Genomic DNA, 22,150 nt, shown 5'->3' on the forward strand with positions numbered 1-22,150 from the left:
TTTCCATGTCTTCTCTACTACATCCTCATTTTGGTGATCACATGTTTTAACCATTATAACTGTACTTACAAGACAACATCTAGAATGAGCAAAGACCCTTCACAGACACTGCTGTGAAAATACATCACACGTAACCGGATATAGTAGTAGTGTACTTGTTAACCATGTCAAATGTTAGCTTTTACATATTCATATTGACTTAGAACACAGATAGATATAACTATGTGTAGCTTTAGATAGATGAAACAAACAATAAATACATAAAGGTATACATATGCTCACACTTGCAACAATATAAACAGCAACAGGTGACTTCTTTGTATGTTTAATATTCATTTCTTTACATAAATATCTTTTACCAAATCTAAACCCATATTAGACATTGTTCCTATATGTAACTACTTCATTACATATTTGCATAAATATCTGATTTGCATCAGTTGCTTATCATGTATTGTGTGTACCCATCTGATTTGATGGAGATATCTGCTGTTTATCACAGATTAGCGATTCTAATGTTTGTGCAAATTTGAAAGCTTTGAGTAGTTACTGACTCATAGGTGCATTGGTAATATCATGCATAATATAATTTAGATCAGTCACAGAGGGAAAGCACAGCATATATATTTCTGTTAGGATCAAGCCACTGCATAATAACAACATACGTCTGCTATGGGGTTGTGTTACTTCTATGATAATCTCATTTCTCAGAGTTTTCAATGCCTTCATCTATGCCTTGTGTTTCAGTTTACCACAGAAGTAAATTTATCATTTAATAACACATACCATTTTACCACTTGATGCTTAATTAATGCAAATGGCAATACAAATGTTATATTACACCATCCACACTATAGGTTATTATTAAATTAGCAGTATTTAATACTGCAGTAAAGTTATCTAAAATTACAAGTCTCATTCATCAATTATTCCTAATTTTAATAAACATCAGAGAAAACATGTTTATCTGAGGAATTAATAACCAAATAGGGGTGCCTGTCAAAAATGGTAAGAGTATTAGAAAATATTTCAGTGGCTTAGGTTCTATTCTAGTAGAATACATCAACATATCATTTTACTTGCAACAAAGTACAAAATTAAAACTGCATAGCTTAGAACAATAATAATGCATCAAAAATATAATAATAAACACAAAAATAAAAAGTAAAAGAAATCACTTGAAGCACAATTCAAATAAATAACATGTTTGTGTATTAATGTTAATGAAGATATGCTAGTTCTTATATTAACAATCAGTTTCAATCAAAATAAAGTAGATCCTACTTCCTTGAATGAATGGCATTCATTTTCTTATTAGAATTCAGTTTTTGATATTTTTTTGCACTGCTTCACTTCTCATTGTGGCATTCAGTTAATTTTAAAATTTGCACTCTCTTTGATTTTAATTGATTACAATATGAGTATGTTTGGAAAGTAAGTTCAGTAACAACATAGGTGTTAAGAACTGATACAGCCTTAATTTTTCTGCTTGAATTTGGTTTACAGATCTACTTTTTTTAATGGGCAAAAAAGGTAACATTGAGGTACAGTACTCTCCATATGGATTTGATCTCTGCTTAATCTCTCTGTGTTTTGCATCTCTCCTATCAAAGCATTCCTTTAATCTCACTGTCACTTTTCTACATAGATTATTGCCATGGCAAATAAAAAGGAAGTTTTGAATATCTTTTTGAAAGAAACCCCTCAGAAAGTGTATGTTTTAAGCTTTAATTTTAATTCATCTCTAATCAGAAAATAGAACAAGAATGAAGTTTAGATGACAAAATAGGATTAGCTAAAACATCCGCTGATGTTGAAGTCCTATTAACTTTGTGGAAGAAATGCATAGTATGTTAATACATTAGCTGCTGCATGCAACAACACACAGTAATAGTACTCTCTAGAAGTCATCATGGCACACTCATCATAGAAAAAGATCACAATCATTTTGTCTTTATCATTTGACACAATTAAACATCTGTCATTTATTTTGGTAATGATTATAAACATGATACATTATATATTTCCATCTGAATAAAGAAGTGGTGTTGTTGTGACTAGGGTAACTAGTGCAGTGTCCTCTTTTTAGACCTTTACAGAAGTCTCTGAATCCAGAATACCAGTGTAAGAAGCACAGCGAAAATGGAGACTTTTGTTGTGCTACCTGCATTGCATAAGTCCTCATTATTGCAGCAGATAGTAGTTCTGTTGTAAGTTATGCCTGCAACAGTTGAAGTAGTGGTAGCATTGCATTGTGTATTATCAATGCAGTCTTTGGTTTGTGACACAGGTGTACCTGCTGTAAAAGAAGAAAATGGGATATGTTTTACATCTGAATTTCCAGAAGGTAATTTGAAATAAATTTAACAAGATAAATATGGTCAGTAAATTTGCAGTTCACATGTCTGTTTCAATAGTTATACATGAATGAATTAATACAGTTTGTAAACCAGAAATGTGCAAGATTTGATAATTTACTGCAATTCCTAGAGATTTCAGCATAATATCACAATATTCATACAATATACGATACAATGTTATAGTATAGATCCCATTTGTTTTCATTTTTCTGTCTTGCAGTGCCTGCATACAATAGTGCATTCTCAGTGCGTTTCTTGCCCCTAATTTATTTACTGTGTACTACATAGCTGTACATAACTACTTCATAATGTTTATGTCTATTTCTAAATATTTGACTTTAATCATTTATCAATGAAAAGCTGAATGTCCTGCAGCTGAGGACATAAGAAAGAATTAAAGAAATTGGTCAGTGGTTGTTTACTTTCTCCCATTGCAGCTTCACTAGCACATTAATGATCACTGGTACTCCCATAATAAGGGAAAGTAAACTGAATGATTTAGTGTTTGCAAGTCTTTGAGTATGACAGCTATAAATAATAATTAGTACAAGTCGGTAATGAGTACATGGAGACTTTTAAGTAATTTTTGGTCTCTTCCAGACTGCTGCCTTTAGTTAGTATCCAACTATCAGTTACCCCAAATGAGCCAAGAGTTGTCAAAATATTTGAAAGATATGTCTGGCAGTTTAGCATAGAAATTTAAGGCTATGTACAAACAATGAGCTTCACTGCATAGCCCTTGATCCTATTTCATCAGTCTGTCCAATCCGACAGTTGAAAATAAAGCTACTCCTCGGATCTTATCTTGCTATTGCTTACAGCTTTAGTGCCTTGAGATTCTACAGACTTTCCCATCATCCCTTGTGAGCCTTCCTTCAGATTTAGTTTGCTGCCATTGTGAACAAATCTTGATCTTGGCCAACACCTGCATGCTTTCAATTTATTCTATGTATCAGAGTTTAAGATAAATGTATATATAAGTTGAGAAAAGTTATCTTGTTAACTTGCTAATTTTGATAGCTAAAGTTATCTCTGTACACTCTAAGTGCCTCACCTTTGATGCTTAGGCATCTGTATAGCTTTTCTCTCTTTTCTTCTTAAAAAAAACAATATCAGGTAGTAATGCTTCAGTTACAATTCATAGTGAGTGCTATAATATCATCACAATTCTGGGTATAGTTCTTGGTATTCTGATATTATGGTTTTTACAGTTGGTGTTGTAATGGATGAAATCTTCAAGAAGAGGACTAGTTGTCTGTATAAGTTCCCCAATCCAAGATAGTAGAAGGTAGATTGATTTCATCTGCAAGGTCTTCAGTCCTTTAGTGGACAGGAAAAGTAAATTGATAATTAAGGGTTTTCACCCTTCTGAATGAGTAGACAAGCCCAAGAAGAAGAAAGAGAAGGGAAATGAAAATAATTTGGAATTTAGTAAGTGTAGGGTGAAGAGCTGGCACCCTCCTCTTCTCCCAAATTGGTCAGGAAAGACCCTTCCTTTCTCTATGGCACTGAAACAGAAATCTCCAGTTATGGAAACTATAATCATTAGGCAGAAATCTCATTCCAAGTCAGGCACTCTTTAGAGATGTAATTGTCACATTTCATGATCTCCATAAACTTCCTCCTACTTATTGTTTAAAGTATATGCATTCCTTCAGTTACAAACCTGAAGCAGGTTGGGAGCCAATGATAATGACATTTCTGAAGACACGGATGGTCTAGGGCATCTTCCCGTCCCCATCTGTTACTGGGGCAGAACATTTTAGCTACTCCTCACCACTTTTAGTTTCTTCCTCTACGTGGGTTTTTGCATCAGTGGTCTCTGAGACAAAAGTGGGTCTTGGACCCTAAATGTTCTGCTTTGAGTCTTTGGCACTGTCTGTGGGAACAACACACTTGAAACCACTCCCAGTGCCAAAGTGTTTGGCACTCAAGCCGGTGGTACTAATCTGTGTCTTGAGGTCATCCTGGTCATCTGTATTGTGGCATTCCTCCTCAGTGCCACCCACTTCTGCTTTGGTAGAAGAGGAGTCATTTCCAAAGAGCAGTCCTGTGATGCAGATGAACTCTGGATCTGCCTTTGAGATTATGGAGAGGATGGTAACCTCATCCCCTCCTAGGTTGTCAACAGGACTTCCTTCGTTACTGGCTGCACTTTGAGATGCCAGTCTGTCAGCTTTTCAGCCTATTTACCAAGGCTCCCAGGAACATTGCTGAGCTGCAGCCTTTGCAGAGTCACAGTAAGTGTGATTTGACTCTTTAGTGGATTCTGACCAGTCACAGATAGACCTTCCTAGGGAGAGAATGTGGAAAAGGAAATATGTAGCCTCCCCTTCAGAGTCCTTTACCTCTGACTCTGACTTGGACGAAATAAAGTTCCCCTTCTTAGAATGTCACATTTGTAGAAGTCATAGAATTAATGAAATGGGGGATCCTGGATATCTGATCCACCACTCAGGATGAGGAACCATATGAGTGTGCTTCTTCTACCTCTTGTGTGGTCCTAATGAGGACCATCTCAAAGATTTGATCACTGGGAGGGCATAGCAGGAACCTGATACTGCAAAAACTATCCCATAAACACCAGATAAAGTCTTGCATCCTCCAAAGGTTCATCGGTTCATAGGTTGGTACTAGGCTATTGGCCCTAGACCCTATACAAGCCTAGCCATAACAATTCTCTGGCTATTTCTTCCCATGGTATTTACTTCCCTGGACCCCTGTCTAGCAGGGCAACTGACGTGATCCCCGGGGTGAATTTCCTATCTCCCATCCAATCATCAAGGTTCCTTTGAAGAGGGCCAAAGAGACACTCTGCTTGACATGTATGGGCAGTCTATCCCAGAGTCTGGGGAGTCTCTGGGTCAGGAACCTATTCCTCCAGCATGTTTTGTTCATTGTGATGACAAGGTTTAGATCCCCAGAGTGTGTCTCTCTGATGGATTGGTATTTCTTTAAATGTAGCATGTCCAACAGCTCTGGGTTTGACATGGCCTTGTATGTTAAGCAGAGATCGCTTCTGAGTAGACGATATGCGACAGAGTATAGGTGGAGCTTTTTTAGACAGTCAGCATAGGGCATCTGCTTTAGGCCTGTGATTCTTTTACTGAGATATTTCTGCGGCCTTTCCAGTTGTCACAGATGTCTTCAGAGGTACATACCAAATTGGGTGTTGTATTCTATGATGGGGCTAATGAGGGATGAGTACAATGGGACAATGACCTCCTTTTTTCTGGATGAAAAGCTCTTAATGATGAGGTGTGCCATAAAGAAGGATTTCCTGACTGTTGTAGTGATGTGGTTATCGAAGGTGAGACCACTGTCCACCTGTGTCCCTAAGTCTCTTATCACTAGTGTACTGCCACCTATGTGGCAGTTTTGGTCTAAAGAGCCTCTGCTGGATTCAAAGCTTGTTGCAGCAGTCACTAAGAAGGAGCTCAAAGATGAGTCATCTGCTGTCCATCCCCTGAACAAGAAGTCCAGAATGGTCAACAGGATGCTAAAGCTAATTTATACAACTGAGAGTTTCGCCCTAAAAGTGTTAAATTACTTGACCCACATGAACAGATTCCAAAGGACCTAGCAAAGCAAGCTATGGATAGTGTAGAAACTCTTGAGTCTAAACATCTTTAAAAAAAAAACAAAAAAAAACATTCAGAATGGTGATGGTGGCAGTATTTTCCTCTTCCTCATGGCAAACAACTTGATGTGCTCTATAGACCTCCAGGACACATACCTCCACACAAAGATCACAAAGAAGTCTGGGGGTGGTCTCTTTACTTTTATATAGGAGCCAATCATTGCTAGTTCAGAGCATTGCACTTTGATTTCACTATAGACCTCTGGGTGACAACCAGCTGCAAGGTAGGATCCGCATGCTACCATAAAGAGATGATCTGTTTCTAGCTGCAACAGCCATATTAACTGCCAGAGACTATTTTTATAGCTCTGCCTATTTTCAAATATCAACATAAACTGTCAAAAGTCACAGTTTCAGCTCTCACAACAAATTTCATTTACTGGATGTCTTTTGGAAACAACTTCATGCCAGGTGCTTTTCATTCCAGAAAGACGATCCTCCGTTCAATTATCAGTTTTAATCATCAGAAACATACTTTGATACTGGTACTAACAGTTTTGGGCCTCATTGTTCATACCCAAGGTTTTGCATGAGGATTCTCTAGTGGTTTCTATTCACATAATGGTCACAACAACCAGAGTCCTTTGAGACACCATTTATTTAACTCAGTCATGCAGGAATCATTTAAATTGGTGACTGATGTCCTCATTCCTTCAGAAAGGAAAAGTGTTTTTTTCTGCCTTTTTGACAGCAGCAGTAACCATGGATACCTTCTCCCTAGAGAGGTCTGCTATTTTGAGGGGACCATGGTCTAAAGAGTCTGGAACCAGTCAGAGGCCAGTCTTCACATCAACATTCTGGAGATGAGGGCAATCCTTCTAGCACTGCAGGAATTTCAGGGCTTCTTGTCTATGGGATGATACCAATACAAATGGACAATATATAAGTATTCTTATCCATCAACAAGGATGGAGGAACCAAATCTTAACCCTTTTGCAGAGAAGCCATCAGAGTGTGTCAGTGGGCCTTGAGTTCAGGTCACCTTTTAGCAGCAGTGCACATTCTGGGGAAGTCTGCTGGCTAGCAGATAGGCTCAGCAGGTCTGTTCTAATGCCTCATGAGTGGTTTCTCAATCTGTCAGTGGCTCAAAAAATTGTCAGTCACCGGGACCAGCTTGCTGTAACTTGTTTGCCTCTCTCTCCAACACCAAGTGCAGAAGCTACTTTGCCCTAGTTCCCCCAGAGGATAGTCATCTGGGGATACTGCATTCTGCCAGTAGCACCCCCGGTCTACTTTACACCTTTCCCCTTCTTCCCCTAATAACCAAGTTTCTATAGAAGTCCTCAATATGAAAATTACAGGTAATTCTACTGACCTCAGACTTCATTTGAAGAACTCCATTAGCTTTTTGATCCACAACCAGATCTTCTTTCACACCCCTCTGGTCAGCATTATCCATACCTTAACAACCTCAAGCTAACTTCCCCTAATGGCTCAACACACAGCCCTCTCAGAGAATTTAATCCACATTTCATCCACTTCTCAGAAACAGTCTGCTCAAAAGATTTATAAGAGTAAATGGAAACGTTTTCTATCTGGCCCACCAGATGTGGATTTGACCCACATTCCATTTCTATTGCAGATGTTTTATAATTTCTGTCTTCATTGTTTGAAGCAGATTCTAGCTGGACAACCAAAGTGCAGTTAGCTGCCATGTCCAATTACCACTTTGGATACCTAAACAATACGTTGGCCTCTCGTAAACTGTGCAGTGCTTTCCCCAAAGGAGTGCTCTTTCTTTGTCCATCCATTAATCATCTTACCCTGGGATATTAACTTTGTTCTGCAAGCACTAACAAAGCCTCCATTCAAACTAGCTTCAACTTCATACCTGAAATATCCTTTTTGGGAAACAATTTCTCTGGTGGCTATTACATCAGCTAGGTGAATTTCAGAACTACATGCCTTGTGTGTTATTGTAGCATAACTTGGTCTTTCATAAGGTTACATAAGGTTAGAGCCACTTTAAGCACTAAACCATCCTTTACTCCCAATGTGGCATTTAAAAATAATATTAATGAGTCTATTAACCTTCTAGTGCTGTTTCTAAATTACTCTAATAAAGGAAAATATCAACTACATACTCTAGATATCCACAGGCAACCCAGATTCTACCTACGCAGAGCCAAAACTTTCAAAAAGGATACTTCATTGTTTGTTTCCTTTGTTCCTAACAGATTAGGGTGCAAAGTTTCTAAACAATGTCCAGATGGCTTTCAAATTCTATCTCTTTTGGCTACTTTTGCAACAACAAGACCCTAATTTCATAACCCAAGGCCCATTTCACAAGATCTATGTCGACTTCTATGGCCTTTTTCAGAAATTTTTCCATTGATGACATTTGTGCAGCAGCCACATGGTCTACATTGTATACCTTTTCCAAACATTATAAGACATAATTTTTAGAACCTGTGCTGCATTTGGAACTTCAGTTCTCAGGGGCATCCTGTCATGATTCCACCCGAGAGCTGAGGTAGCTTGGGATTCTGTCCCAACTGTTGGATTGGATGGACTGATGAAATAGGAAATTGATGTTATGGACTTATTATAACTCTGGACCCTTATCATTAATGTCCATCTGATATGACATCTCTCATTCTATCCTCCAGCAAAACTAGCATGTTTCAGTTGTTTCTCAGCATTTTATTGTTGTTCTCCTTGCACTGGTGGTTAAAAGGAAGCAAACTCAATCTGAAAGGGATGATCACAAGGATTTATAAGAAAGTCTGTAGGCACTCAAAACACTGGAGCAAAAGCTAATGACCAGATTGGTCCCAAGGAGCAGTTTGGCACCAAACTGTTGTATCAGAAGCAAACCTCTAAACCTGCAGATATTGAAAATAGGGAATGAAAGCCCTTAAAGAAGGAACATCAAGCTAAAAATCTGCACATCTAATTAGCAGTCATTTTGAATACCAAATATCACCTATCTCTTCCCACTTTAGCAGGAATGTGAGAAACATGTTTAAAAAATAAGAGAGTGACAAAAATGATGGAAAAACATAAGCATAAGTATAAAATCTGTAGACATTAATGAACTGTATTGCAAAATCTTACTGCACAAGGTCATTTACTTTTATTTCAAAAAAGTGGAAATGTAAAATATGTATCCTATTTCTTTAAATTATTGTTGCTACTAGTCTATTGGTCATGTAGTGTAGTTTTCTGTGTACTAGACATCTTCAAAAATCATATGTGATGAAGGGAATTCAGAAAATTATGATAATATCAAGAGAATACAATGATTGATTATACTAATAATTCAAAAAAGAACTAAACTTTGGTTGGTCTTGATATCAGTAGTGCATTTGGCTTAGTTAATTGGGAGTATTTACTATTAGTACTGGAAGAAAATAATTTTTCAAACAATATCTTAATTAATCAAACTTCTCTATGAAAACTTCTTTGCACACATTAAGATAAGCCCATATATTTCCCAATCAATCATGATCACTAAACGTACTAAACAGGGTTGTCCCTTGTCCTCATTACTTTTTACACTACTTTGTAGAACCTTTTAATTACCAAATTATATAAGATCAAATAAGAGAATCAAAGGCATACTAATAAATAATGATTTAATCCCCAAAATACAATTATTTGCAACTGACATCCTATTAACTTTGATTGCAATTCTTCTCTTATCACAGTATTCCAAGCAATATAAGTATTTCAGAAGAAATCGGGACCCAGTTTTAATGAGACTAAGACTAAAATACTGCCTGTTAATTATAATATTAATTAAATAGATAAGAAATTACATAAATGCATTATAAAAGATGGTAAAATCACTTACTCAGGGATAATCTTGTTTGATAATATCAAAGCTATAGCAACCCTTAATTACAATAATACATTTTATAAATGTTAGAAAAATATGTATTGATGTGTGTATTAGTAATATACTTAGTGCATTTAGAGCTTGAAAAGGGTTAACACATTTATTCTGTTTCATACTGCATAAATCTGTACAAACTGCAGTTGCTTTCTGACCTTGTATTGTTAGCTAAAATCTTGCTTGTGCCTTGGAAATTTACTGAGAATCAGGTGATTTCTGCTTGCGTTAGGAAAATAATGAATAGAACAATACTACTTGTATGAAACTTAGACAAGAAGTTCCGCTGTGCTGTGAGAAAATACACAGCTGTAGAAGTTACAGATAATTAGGACAGAGTCTGCTTGAAAATATGAACTGCAATCAGCATTTGCTTGTATCTGAATTAGAAGAGTACCTTGAAAAATAACACTGTACAATAGAGGCTTGTAAATGGATTAATGGTCACCAAGGCCAGGTTGTTTTTCTCAAAAGTTTCTCACAAATCTAGTCATGTCAGCAGAAAATCTGAGCAACATCTGCTGTAGAACAATGCTAAAAGTTGTGTTTGATTACGTCAGCTTAGAAGGCCATGTCTTGTAAAACAGTATAAGAATGAACATACTTCCTGTTAATAGTTAGACAAATCCTTGTATTTGCATGTTTTTGTCTCCTTGCGGCAAGTAAATTAAAAGTGCCTTAACTGAACCTTACGTGTATTGGTCTTTGAAGTTTTTTTCCTTTGACAGATTGGTCCTTCGTACCGGAAACCCTCACTTCACCTCGGATCAGACAGGCCAGGTGGCTTGAAACCGTACGGGGAAGAAACCACATCAGCGGCTTTCCAAGCCAGATTACCCTTAGACAGCATCTGTGCTAAACCACATACTTTTATTACAAGTTGGAGTTAACCTCTAGGAGTAGAGCATCCTATGCTTATATGGTTCTGAGGAATATTCTCTCATGAGCCACCCAAGAATTAGGTAGCTAAGGACACAGTCCCATCAGTGAGAATAAAGACGAGATTGACAACAACACATAAAGAAGTTATATTCTTACCATAAAGTTCCATGTGTGTTGTCCATCTCTTCCTTTATTCTCACAACCCACCCACCATTCCCCTTCCTGGTAGACCTAGTAGCTCTTGGATTTTTATAGTACTCTACAGCCTCTGAATTATGACTTGTATAGTATGTTTACATTACATTCTCTTGGCAATGTATACTTCCACTCGCTGCTTGGGGGGGGGGCAAACAAGATCTGAGGTTATAGAACAGGTGCGTTATGGGTAGGAAAAAATGCCCATGAGCTTGGCTGAGGACCTCCAGCTTATGTAAAAGGCCGAAACAGATCTGACGGATCAGATCCGAACCATCAGTGAGAATAAAGGACGAGACAGACAACACACATGGAACGTTATGGTAAGAACATAACTTCTTTTTATCCCTATTGGAATACAGAAACACACCTCTCCAATCTATATGATTTTTCACCATCACAACTATTAATGGGCAGAAGTTAAGGGCAACACTACCTGCCTTCTTCATATAATTAGTTCTATATAGTAAACAAGCAATGTGAAAGTTGTTTTAGAGTAGACAACTTTAGCAGGAAAAGTTTTATAACAAGATAGCACAGAACTGATATGTCTTGAAGGAAGGATAGATAGTCAGCATGGAAATAGTTAAGAATTTAGGCCACAAAATGCAAGCTACTCTACTTACTCATCATTTTCATATGAGATTCTAAATTGTAAGAGCTGATTATATGGAATTTTACAGAAAGAAAGAAAAGCAAGTCTTAAAACTGCTAAGCCTGGTTCCACATCAGCCATCAGCAGAGAATAATTAGGGCTTATCAGAAGTCATATTGACATCTTTTTTGTAGTCATAGACTTCTTCAACAAATCCAGTCCTGAAATCACTTCAGCTGCTTTGTCAGAGCCACCTTAGCCCATGATCATTTACACTCCTATGTTGGGTAGTGATAGTTAAAACAAGCAAAGTTAAAAAGTAACAAATTACTGTAAATTATTTTTTTTACTTGCTTACCTCAGGACTGATGGACTTAGTAGGCCACATGGCTTAGGCCTGTATTCCTGGTGACTGGGTGAGCTATGTGGAATTTTGGTATGTGTGAGATGAGAAGGAGCATGTGTTGTCTTGTGTGCTAGAGGATGGTATATTTTAGAGTGAGTTCTAGGAGACATTGGCAAATTCTTCTTTATAGCTTCAGCATAAGTTAAGGACCTAATGGTTGTTCTTATTAGTGTGACACTGTGGAGGCATGGTGCTTACAGATAGTGGGCTGATGTGAGAGGTTTGCCTCCATGTTTCTTAAATATTTACATCTCTCTAAGGTTGTACTGTCAATTGGTAGAAGCAATGAACAGTGAATAAGCATAACACAGTTGCTACACTACCTTAAAACACGTAATGTGATAAGACTGACATTAGTGAGAGCAAACTCTTGAGCCATGTTGCCAGAGGGTAAAGGACTAGGGCTAGTCACAGTACTCAGGGGATGGAGGGAGATCACTGTAGTAGACCCTGAAGATTTATGAATGAAGTATTTTAGATGATATTCTGTAGTTAGATTAGATGGTACCTAATACAGAAGTACTAGGTGAAAAGACAGACTATGGTTTGACAATAATGATGAAAAGTGATTTGCCTATTGGTTACTACATGGTCATTACTTGTTCTAGTCTCTCTACAGCTAAACACAGTTAACAAGCAATGTCCATTTGCTCTTTCTCTTACCAGAAGCAAACAATAGCACTAAAACCAAGATGGTTCCTGAGAAGTGGGTCACAAACTTATGTTGCTGGTATAGTCTTCTCCTGGTAGATGATGGATAGGACATATAGCAGTTCAGCACAGCACAGTGCTAAGCTGTACAATGGCCTTAAATTAAAACTGAAGAGGTTTCCACCAAAACAACAACAAGACCTCTCAGGAAAGTCCCACACACATTACACAGTGAGACACAGTCAGGAATCAGTGGCCCTCTGCTTCTTTAATCACCAGGAGCAAATTAGTGGCACTAATTGCAAACTGGCTCCCAATAAGCAGTTTCAGGCTTTACAGTAATTGGAAGTCACCTGGAAGGCTAGGAAATAATATCTTTCTGGTCCTTTTCTCATTAGGAACAGCTGACTACTGAGAAGTGGGTCATAGGGTCTGCAGCAATCAGTAATCATGTCCCAAATGTCGCAGAGTTTAAAATGAAGATGGAAACGTAATTAATTCTCTAGGTATTTCTCTCTGCACTAAACAGATGTAAAGACATGAAAGAGAGAGAATAGTGCAAGCTTCAACAGATTTAAGAGGAGGATCTTCTCAGTTTAATCTTCTAGTGTTCACTAGTATGAGCAGATGAGATGATACTGGAAGGAGTTTCCAAAGTCAAAATTTACACTAGGGTCAGGCAATTCAAGAGATAGTGAGTTTTAATGCACAAGAGGGAATGGATGAGGGGAAAATATCTAGAATAGTCACTCATCAGCAACAGTCTCGGACCAGCGGCAACTCCCACTGATTAAATTTTTATGCTCTGCTTACTTTAAAAAAAATAAATAAATACTTCACAGCTCCTCCTACAGATCAACCAAATTTTGCAGTTAGAGATAGAAAAACAAATCTGTGCTAACTGGCCCTTACCAAGAATTGTTTAAAACTCCAAGATAAATCAACTTTAAGTACTGTGAACTGTATAATTAAGCTAATACAGATATGACAGTGTACTGCATTTTTAAGAAGGGATACCAGAGAGCATATTCTAACTTCAGAAGGATCATGCTTCTCAGCCTGCTTGTAAGAGCCTACACCAACATATTGGAAAGAAAACTTTATTGACTAGTCAAACCTCTTTTTCAGGAGAACCAACAGTGTAGGTCCCAGATTTGTTACTGCATGCCATGTTGTCCTTGTGTTCCACAGGGATCGGTTCTGGGACCCCTACTGTTTGGAATCTATTTCTCCAAAGTACAGGCTAAAACTAAAGGACTGTAGCTGACAATGTTTGCTGATGACTGCAAACTGGGAGCGATCACTGAAACCTCTAGTGATGTCAACATCCTGTAAGAAGGTCTTAACACAGACTAATGACTGGTGCCAAAGTCATGGTCTTAAACTTAATGCAAAAAATGCATTATCATCTCCTTCAGCAAGGGTGCTGTTACTGCAAACTACCACATCAATAGCAACACCCTAAGCACACAGTCAGTGTTGAGAGATCTGGGCACACAGGTTGACAGCATCCCTAACTTTGATCACCATGTCTCTACAGAAGTAAGAAGGGCATTTTATACTGCTCATCTCATAAGTAAGGACATTGCTTCCAGAAAAAATAGGTTATAACCACCCTGTACTCTTCCCTCATCAGGCCAATAATAGAGAACAATGCTCCTTTGGTATGTTCCTTTCCAAACACCTGCAGCAATTGGAGAGACCAAAAAGTTTCCTTACAAAGAAAATTCAGGGTCTTCAAGATGTCTTATGCAGACAAACAGAAATCATCATCACTTTACTCTGTGTTGTACAGACTGCTTAGAGGCAACCTGTGCCTTGCATATAGAGCAATCTCTGACCCAGCTTTAATGGAGACGCTGCACATTCACAAGTTAAATGGCACATGGGTCACTCACTCAAAGGACCTTAATCTGGTATGTGACATCAACAGAACCTGCTGGGGAGACAGATTTGTCTCACCAAGTTTGCCAACCTTTGGAGCAAGCTTCCAATTCATGTTAAACAAAGCCCCTCGTTGGCCCTATTTAAGTGCAATTTGGACAATTGGATGGGTAGCCGGAAATTCACTCTGGGGGTTCCACCTGTATCTCTCTTGGACGGGGGCAATTAGGTGTTGATTTTAGTGTATGCTTGAACCAGACACCCTTGGGAACATGGGTTGAACTTGGCTAGGCATGTAAGGGGCCTGGGGCTGTTAGCCTAGTAACCTCCAATGATCCTATGCTCCTATGTATTGCTTGCTTTGTTCCCCCTACTTCTTTTACTAGGAGAAGTGGTTCAGACTGCACTGTGATTACTGTTATCCAGGACATTGCTGACAGGGACATGTGTCATACTTTAAGTGCAAGTTAACAGCCCAGTACTATCCCTTCCCTTGTAGGTCACATGTCTTGCTGCACTGCTTGCTTTAATGCACAAGTACAGATGGAAGACTCATTCTTTAAATCAAGGAGCAAAGTTATGAAAATAAACTTCTTTCATCATGCCTATCTTTTTAATCTTAATCTTGCAGTGTAGCAAATAAATGAAAGGCCATAGTAGTAATGAGCTTTATTCTACTGAAGTGGGATTTATTTTTTTCAGGATATACTTGTGCAATAAAGTCACTTAACCCAAATTAGGCTTTAGGGTAAACCATGAAAAAGGGATTCACATTTTGTGGGTCTTACCTGATTAACACGCAAGCAAGCAAATAAATACTTCTGTCATACTTTTTCCATCTCATTTTCCCCATTATGATATCTTATAAATTAGCTAGTCTCAGACTTCTTTACTGAGCATTCAAATATTCAAGCTTTCTTTTTCCGAATGCCATTTATTTCCAAAAAGGTAAGTGTTTATATGAGAGGTGTGTGTTTCTGTGCACAAGTATATCCTGGTTAAGGTAAAGGGGTTAGGTAAAGGGATATCTTGTGTGTGTGTGTGTGTGTGTGTGTGTGTGTGTGTGTGTGTGTGTGTGTGTGTGTGTGTGTGTGCGCACACGTGAGTGTATGTGGGTTAAGGTTAGGTAAGGGGATAGATCTAGGGTGGTGGATGTGTGTTGGTTTGTCTGTGTGTGTGAGCCTATTTTGTAGTGTTATGGAAAGGGCATGTTTAAGCAAGGTGTAAGGTTAAAGTTAGCATTCATTATTAAGTTGGTGCTGGGGGTAGTGAAGGCCTGGATAACCTGGATTTGATTAACTGTTCAGATGTCTGAGACATGGCAGAGGAAGGATGGACATGCATATCCTGGGTTGGAGGGTGTGTTCTTGGACACACCTCATGTTAGATCTCGGGTGGAGGCTAGATACATATAAAGGGCCATTGTTCTAAGTGGGAATAGGTGGGGGACTCTGCCTGAGTCACCGAGTAGGTGGGATGATCTGCTGCAGTTCTCACAGTACTTTTGCACATTGGACATGTACAGGTCTGTGCAAGGAGAAATGAGAATTTAGCACTCAAGTTAATGATACACCTTGGCAGGAATAAGACAGTGGACTAAGATGCTTTGTTCTCCTCACTGGCCATAAGCATGAGTTTGAGTAATTGTAGGGGTGGGATAGGAGAGCTCAATAGACAGTAGATGAGGAGGGCTCCATTGTCAGGTACTCCTGTGACAATACTGGAAAAAGTGAATGGGATTCCATACAAGTACATATTGAAAGGCATATACGGTTTATTTCCACTACCTTCAGGAAGACAGCTTCCACTATGAGTAATTGTTTTGCCCTTTTTCAGGATATCTTTTGACTGTGTAGAAAACTGTTTTTTTTTTGTTCTTCTGTGCCTGATCTAGGAGTCCAGAAAATATTGTATCTGTCACAAACTATGGCATATAAGTTTACTGTGCTGCCTCCAGAATGTCTGTGGAATTATTTACATGCTGTCACTGCAAACAAAACATTTTATTTAGTTCAAGGTCTCTCAAATGAAGAAATAAGCCTCTCAGTGAAAGCCGTGATTTCTCTATCTTTTTCAGAGATAATAAACAAAGTCTTAACAATCTCACTTATTGGGGATAAAGGGGTTGCAGTAAACTTCAAAAAATGGTAGCTAGCCATTAAAGATCATTTTACTTTACTTATAATGTTCAGAGTATGCATGTAGTAAGGGAAAACCCTATGTCATGTTTCAATATTTAGAGAAGGATGACTTTATTTGAATGTAACTTTTAATTTCCATAATTCACTTGCAATAAAACAATTTATATCAAGTATCATAATTCCTTTAGACAAAAATAAGTCAAAATATCAGCAGCTGCTATTTCATTATTTTCTTTTGTCTTCCTAAATTATGCCAGCACATTGCATCACATATGCTTTATATTATTCATACTAAAAAAGTAAGCCAAACGTATTATGTTTTCTTTGGCAATTTGATGGTATCTCTAGAATGAGGTCCACTAAAATAGATGTAATAGGTCTATTTTATGAAAGAATATACAAGTTATGGTAAGTTATGTTAGAAGTATGGCTATTTGTATGCATTACTAAAACCACATATTTAGGCAAAAGTGTAGGATGGCAAAAGGATAAGATGGGAAGGCCAGACTGAAATGATTGACGTTCTGCATTCAGTTTTGTTTTTTTGTTTTTTGTTTTTGTTTTTGTGTGTGTGTGTGTGGGGGGTAGTATTTATTTATTTATTTGCTTGCTTGCTTGTTTAACTGGGTAATCCCACTGGACACAAGTGCCTCTTTTCAGAGATGACATAGTAGCACTCTGTGGTTAAGTGACTTGCACTATCAAGTGCAAATTGAGAGCATCATATCAAAGACTACAGGATGAAGCTATTAAAAGCCCATAGCCTTAACTACCAGATGTAAGTACTATGCACATAAAAATCGGGTGGAACATTAGTGATATTAGTGCTGCATCATGCAAGGCGTGGTAGCAATGTATCCAAGGTGCACCTACTAAGGTCCATTTAAAATGTAACCAACTGCATGCACTGATGACCACTGCCTCTGCTTTTCACTTCCTGGCCTACACTGAAACTGCAGCCATTACCATGAGCTATTTATGGAACCAGAACTTCATAGCAGCAAAAGGTTACATTAAGGCAGGATACAAAGCAGCAAGGGAAGTGACAGCAACAGCAGCGGTATTAGGTTCCAAAGGATGAGAGCGACTACAGGAATTAGGCATAAAAGAATTTGCTTCGATTGTACCAATAGACTACATGCATTAATAAAATATAACTTATTTTAACCTTTGCTTGGCAAATCACTTCAGATTACCCTAGCAGATAAGTAAAAACTTATCTTACACAATATTTAAACAGATGAGAAATAATATCAGACTTTGTCAAGGTTTCCTGGTAGGTTAAGTCTATTCTAGTTGCTTTACTCTAGCTATCTTTCATATAATACTGATATTACTGATGCGGTTTTATTATCAGACTGAATGAAAGCTCTTCCTACAATTCAAATTCTTTCCATTTTCAATTTCCTCTTTCTTGTTCTCTGTGTTAGAAATGGCTGCTAACAACTGCTGTTCAGCTGTTGAGAAATAGAAATTATTCATTGATTCAAAAGTTTTCAAAATATTATGTCAGTAAAATAAAATAAATGTGATCCCTTTCTAGCACTGTTTGTACAATCTTACTGAAAGGAATAAGGCACTGCCCTCCTTCAATGTGCCAGACAATTAATGAATATCTAGGCAACAGAAACAGTTCACCTTTTGTACAGTTTGCATTGAACCAGAGTTTTTATATTGGCATTAGAAAATGAGGATATATTTGAATCCTCTAAGGTGTGAAAAGCTTGTTTCAGAGTCTGTAAAAATCTGTGAGATCTTATATGAACTTGTAGGTTGGGTGTGAATAAACTAGATTGTGCATGCAAGGTGAAAAAGTTTTTTTGGAATGACTACTGATTTGTATTTAAAAGAACAGGCATGTTAAAACAGGACCAAATAAATTGCTCTGCATTATCAATGGTTCCTTCATGTGAAGCGAAGCAACACAACATAGTGTCTGAGGTACTGGGTTGGAAACCTGTGGATGAATCCCATCAGATTCTGTCCATCAACTATGCAGATCTGAATATATCACTTTAATTACTCACATCTTGATCCCCTTTAAAAAAATGAAGGGACTGCATTCTAGTCTGGCAAAATAAAACACTATTTTTTCTTTTTGTTTCTTTTTTCCATCTAGTGCATGACTGCACATTAATACAGCCACAGAATAGTATGCATTGCCTTGTAGCCTAGAATGAATGAAGGAAGTCTTTGAATTACTTGCCTGCCATTCACGCAAGGATTCTTTTTTTTTATAGTCTGGAGACTTTCCTTAAACAAAAAAGATTAACTATACAGAGAAGAATAATTTTAGAAACATTTTCATTTGAAATCCTGTATTTTTATTTAACTTTCAAGTTTTATGAAAATTAAATGGTTTTGCTTCTGCACCATGTGATGCTTTGATTTAGCCATTTAAATACTATAAACAGTTACTTACCAAGTAGGGTGGCTGCGATAGTGCAGCAGTTAGCATTGCCACCTCACAGCAAGAGGTTCTCCAGTTCAATTCTTGTCTGGGGTGCCTTCTGTGCGGAGTCTGCACATCCTCCCTGTGATCGTGTGGGTTTCCTCCAGGTGTTTTGATTTCCTCCCACATCCCAAAGACATGCTACAGGTGGATTGGTCAATCTAAATCATCCCTAGGTGTGAGTGTATGCATGTTTGTGTGCCTTCTGTGGAAGGATGGGTGCCGGGCTGGCAACTTGACACTGTAAAACTTCATGGACCATTGTTCTGCTGTGGTGACCCCTAATAGGAAAATCTGAAAGAAGAAGTTACTTACCAAGTGAGAAAACAGATTTTCCACAGCTGTTACCACTCGGACATGTCACTTTACTAGTGAAGCAAGGAAAACCATAAAGTGTGAAGTCACACTTGTAACACTGTATACCCATACCTGCAGGAAAAAGAAACATAAACCAAATCAGACTGAAGCTTCTCAGACAGTACACATCTTAGATGTTGAACCAAAAGTCTTTTTAGTTTAGTAATAATCACTAAGAAGGCAAATGTGAGTATTCAAAATGTGGTTAAAAGAGTATACTGCAGAGGTACATATCAATCATGTAAAGATAAACTGTTATGCACAAGCCTAAAACATAAACTAGGCAACATTAATGTGTCCGTTGCTTTACAAAAATGAATGGATTAAAGAAGACTGCATAAGTATTCAAAGAACCTCAATATGCTTTTGCTTTAAGTTTTGTCACGTTATTTCTTAACCTTTATTGAATCAGAATTAATCTGAGAAAATTCTTTCATAGGTGTCTTTACAAAACCATTCAAACAAAGTGATGAGATGAAAGGGACACGTGGGTAATACTTTCATCATCCATAACTAGGCTACTTTTTCCATTTTTAAAAAGAACTAGTCACGTTAATGTTTTAAGGGGGCTTTCTGCTTAGACATCTAATCCTGGAATAATACCAAATGTATACATTAAATTAAATTCAAAACAGTAAACTAACATAGTAAATGGAAATAAGTAATGTTTTTGTGGATAAGGCAAGGCCCCTGTATCCTATGATGATGGCTTGCAGCCCATGCAACCAACCTCATCCATTCATATTTTAACTCGAAGACTGCATGACCTTTGGGAGACTTTTTTCCTCATATTTTAAATTGATTTCAGATTAGGTAGTCAAATCTATATCGTTAAAATCATATGCAAAGTGAAATTCATACAGTAAAGTAAATTGGTAAGAAAAGTATAATAATAACAATAATACATAAAAGTATGATATATAAACACATTAGAAAACATAGAAAAAGTGCACAAAAGAAAAACATACATGATTTATACGTAATATTGTGTAGTACTTAACGTCTAAAACATATATCATATTTTAACATTTCAAAATGCTATTTTCACACTTTTTTCCTTACTCTTTATTACAAATTGGTAGCAATACAAAATCCAAGTGTATTTATGTACTTAACATTGTTAACAAATAAATGAGACTGATAATAAAGCAAGCAGAGAAGTTAAAAAAGGAAACTTGTATCTAGAATAGAACAGTGTTTACAAACACAAATCCCATTATAACACTAAAAAATATAGATGAGAGGTAACAATATATAGGTTAGACTGGATAATGAAAAGTATTCTCTTTATAATAGGATTAATCATTCTGTTTTTGAATGACAGGCATTCGTCTAGAGCTATGTATTTCCAGAACTTGAAAATGTTTATAAGAATGCATAATGCCTAACTGCTGTTACTGCCAGAATAGTTCCTAAACCACAAGGACCATTTGCAGACATCATCATGCATATCTTTACATTAGGTCTGCTCCTCTAAAGCATATTTGGTTTCTTGTACTAATTTCCAGAGGTTATCAGTTATGGGAGGCCCTTATTTTTTACATGGATGTGTGGCAACTTTTTTCCTATTATCCAATGTATCAGGGAACATTCACTCCTAGGCAACTTAAAATTGAGGTCAAAGCCTACTAGAAAAAGAAAGAGAGTAACTGTGATAACTCCCAGCCATATCCTATTCAGAGTCCTTGAGGCTTATTTTTCGAAGAGTAAATAGGGACAGTCCCAAAAACGTAATGCCAGGTGCCTACTTCCTTTGTGTTACATCTCCAGCAAATAGCCAACGAGGCTGAAAACATAAGGGAAAAATCAGACAGGTGTGTAAAAGTATTTAAACAGGCTTTGCCAGCCAAAAAAAAAAACTGTATCAAAATAGTTTGGTTGCATATCATGAAATCTGAGTCAGAGTAGACCATGTTACAGTACTGATGTCAATATTATGATGTTTTTCCCACATCTGTCTATGAGTATAAAAAAGGGGTAGCTTATGAACTAAGAATATTTTATACAGTCTGGAAATAAGTATTTTAGCGAAAATTAAGTCTTATCTGGAATCTATTCATGAAACTATCCATAGTGGCTAATTATACCCAGAGATGGAGCCAAATGTTGTATGAAAACAAAATTAAATCATCCATCCTGGATTTATCTGAGTAATGCAGACCAAAGCAATCTTTCAAGTAGGACCAATCCTTCACAGTCTCACCATTCAACAGCTGGTCCCAGTAGCATAAAATGAGTATGTTGAGAGCTTGGACTTGACTTTGTAGTTGGTTAGTTGTACATCAATAATAAGAAGTATATGGCAGACTGAATCTCACTAGTGTTACTTCTCAGTTGGCTCAAAGGCAAGGTGCAAGTACCCACTAGTTCAAAAGCAATATATGACTTATTTTTAAGCAAGGCTGATTTTCTCAGGTATATTGCCTTATAAAGTGAAGACAGGTTGCCTCTCTGTGCCAAAATAAAGTCCTTCCAGACTGCTTTAAATTGTGTAGATAAAAGAAAAAAAAAACGTGAAAGTTTTAGTCTTAAGGTAGATGTCAAAATCTGGCAGTGAGAGACCACTGACAGCAGTAGGAAGAGACATCAGCTCCCTTGACAACCTACACTTCTTCCCGAGTCGTAAAATGAAGTGGCTATTCCTTTGAATATGCAGATGAATTCTTTAGTTGGGTTCATGGGAAGGGTCTGCTCAGCATATAAAATTAGAGGGAAAACAAACCATTTGATTGATATTATTCTTTGCTGAAAG

The 22,150-nt window shown here is 37.3% G+C and overlaps 1 long non-coding RNA gene across 1 annotated transcript; it reads right to left on the bottom strand.

Annotated features, from left to right (window-relative positions):
* Window positions 1-1,714: 1,714 nt before the first annotated feature.
* LOC122811406 lies at window positions 1,715-19,479 on the bottom strand. The gene is made up of 2 exons (XR_006366249.1): window positions 19,357-19,479; window positions 1,715-2,299 (listed from the first exon to the last, which is right to left on the bottom strand). It is a non-coding gene; the product is annotated as an uncharacterized LOC122811406 (long non-coding RNA).
* Window positions 19,480-22,150: the final 2,671 nt, after the last annotated feature.

This window comes from Protopterus annectens, chromosome 9.part0 (assembly GCF_019279795.1).
Source record: "Protopterus annectens isolate FY-2018-M chromosome 9.part0, PAN1.0, whole genome shotgun sequence".
NCBI classification, from domain to species: Eukaryota; Metazoa; Chordata; order Ceratodontiformes; family Protopteridae; genus Protopterus; species Protopterus annectens.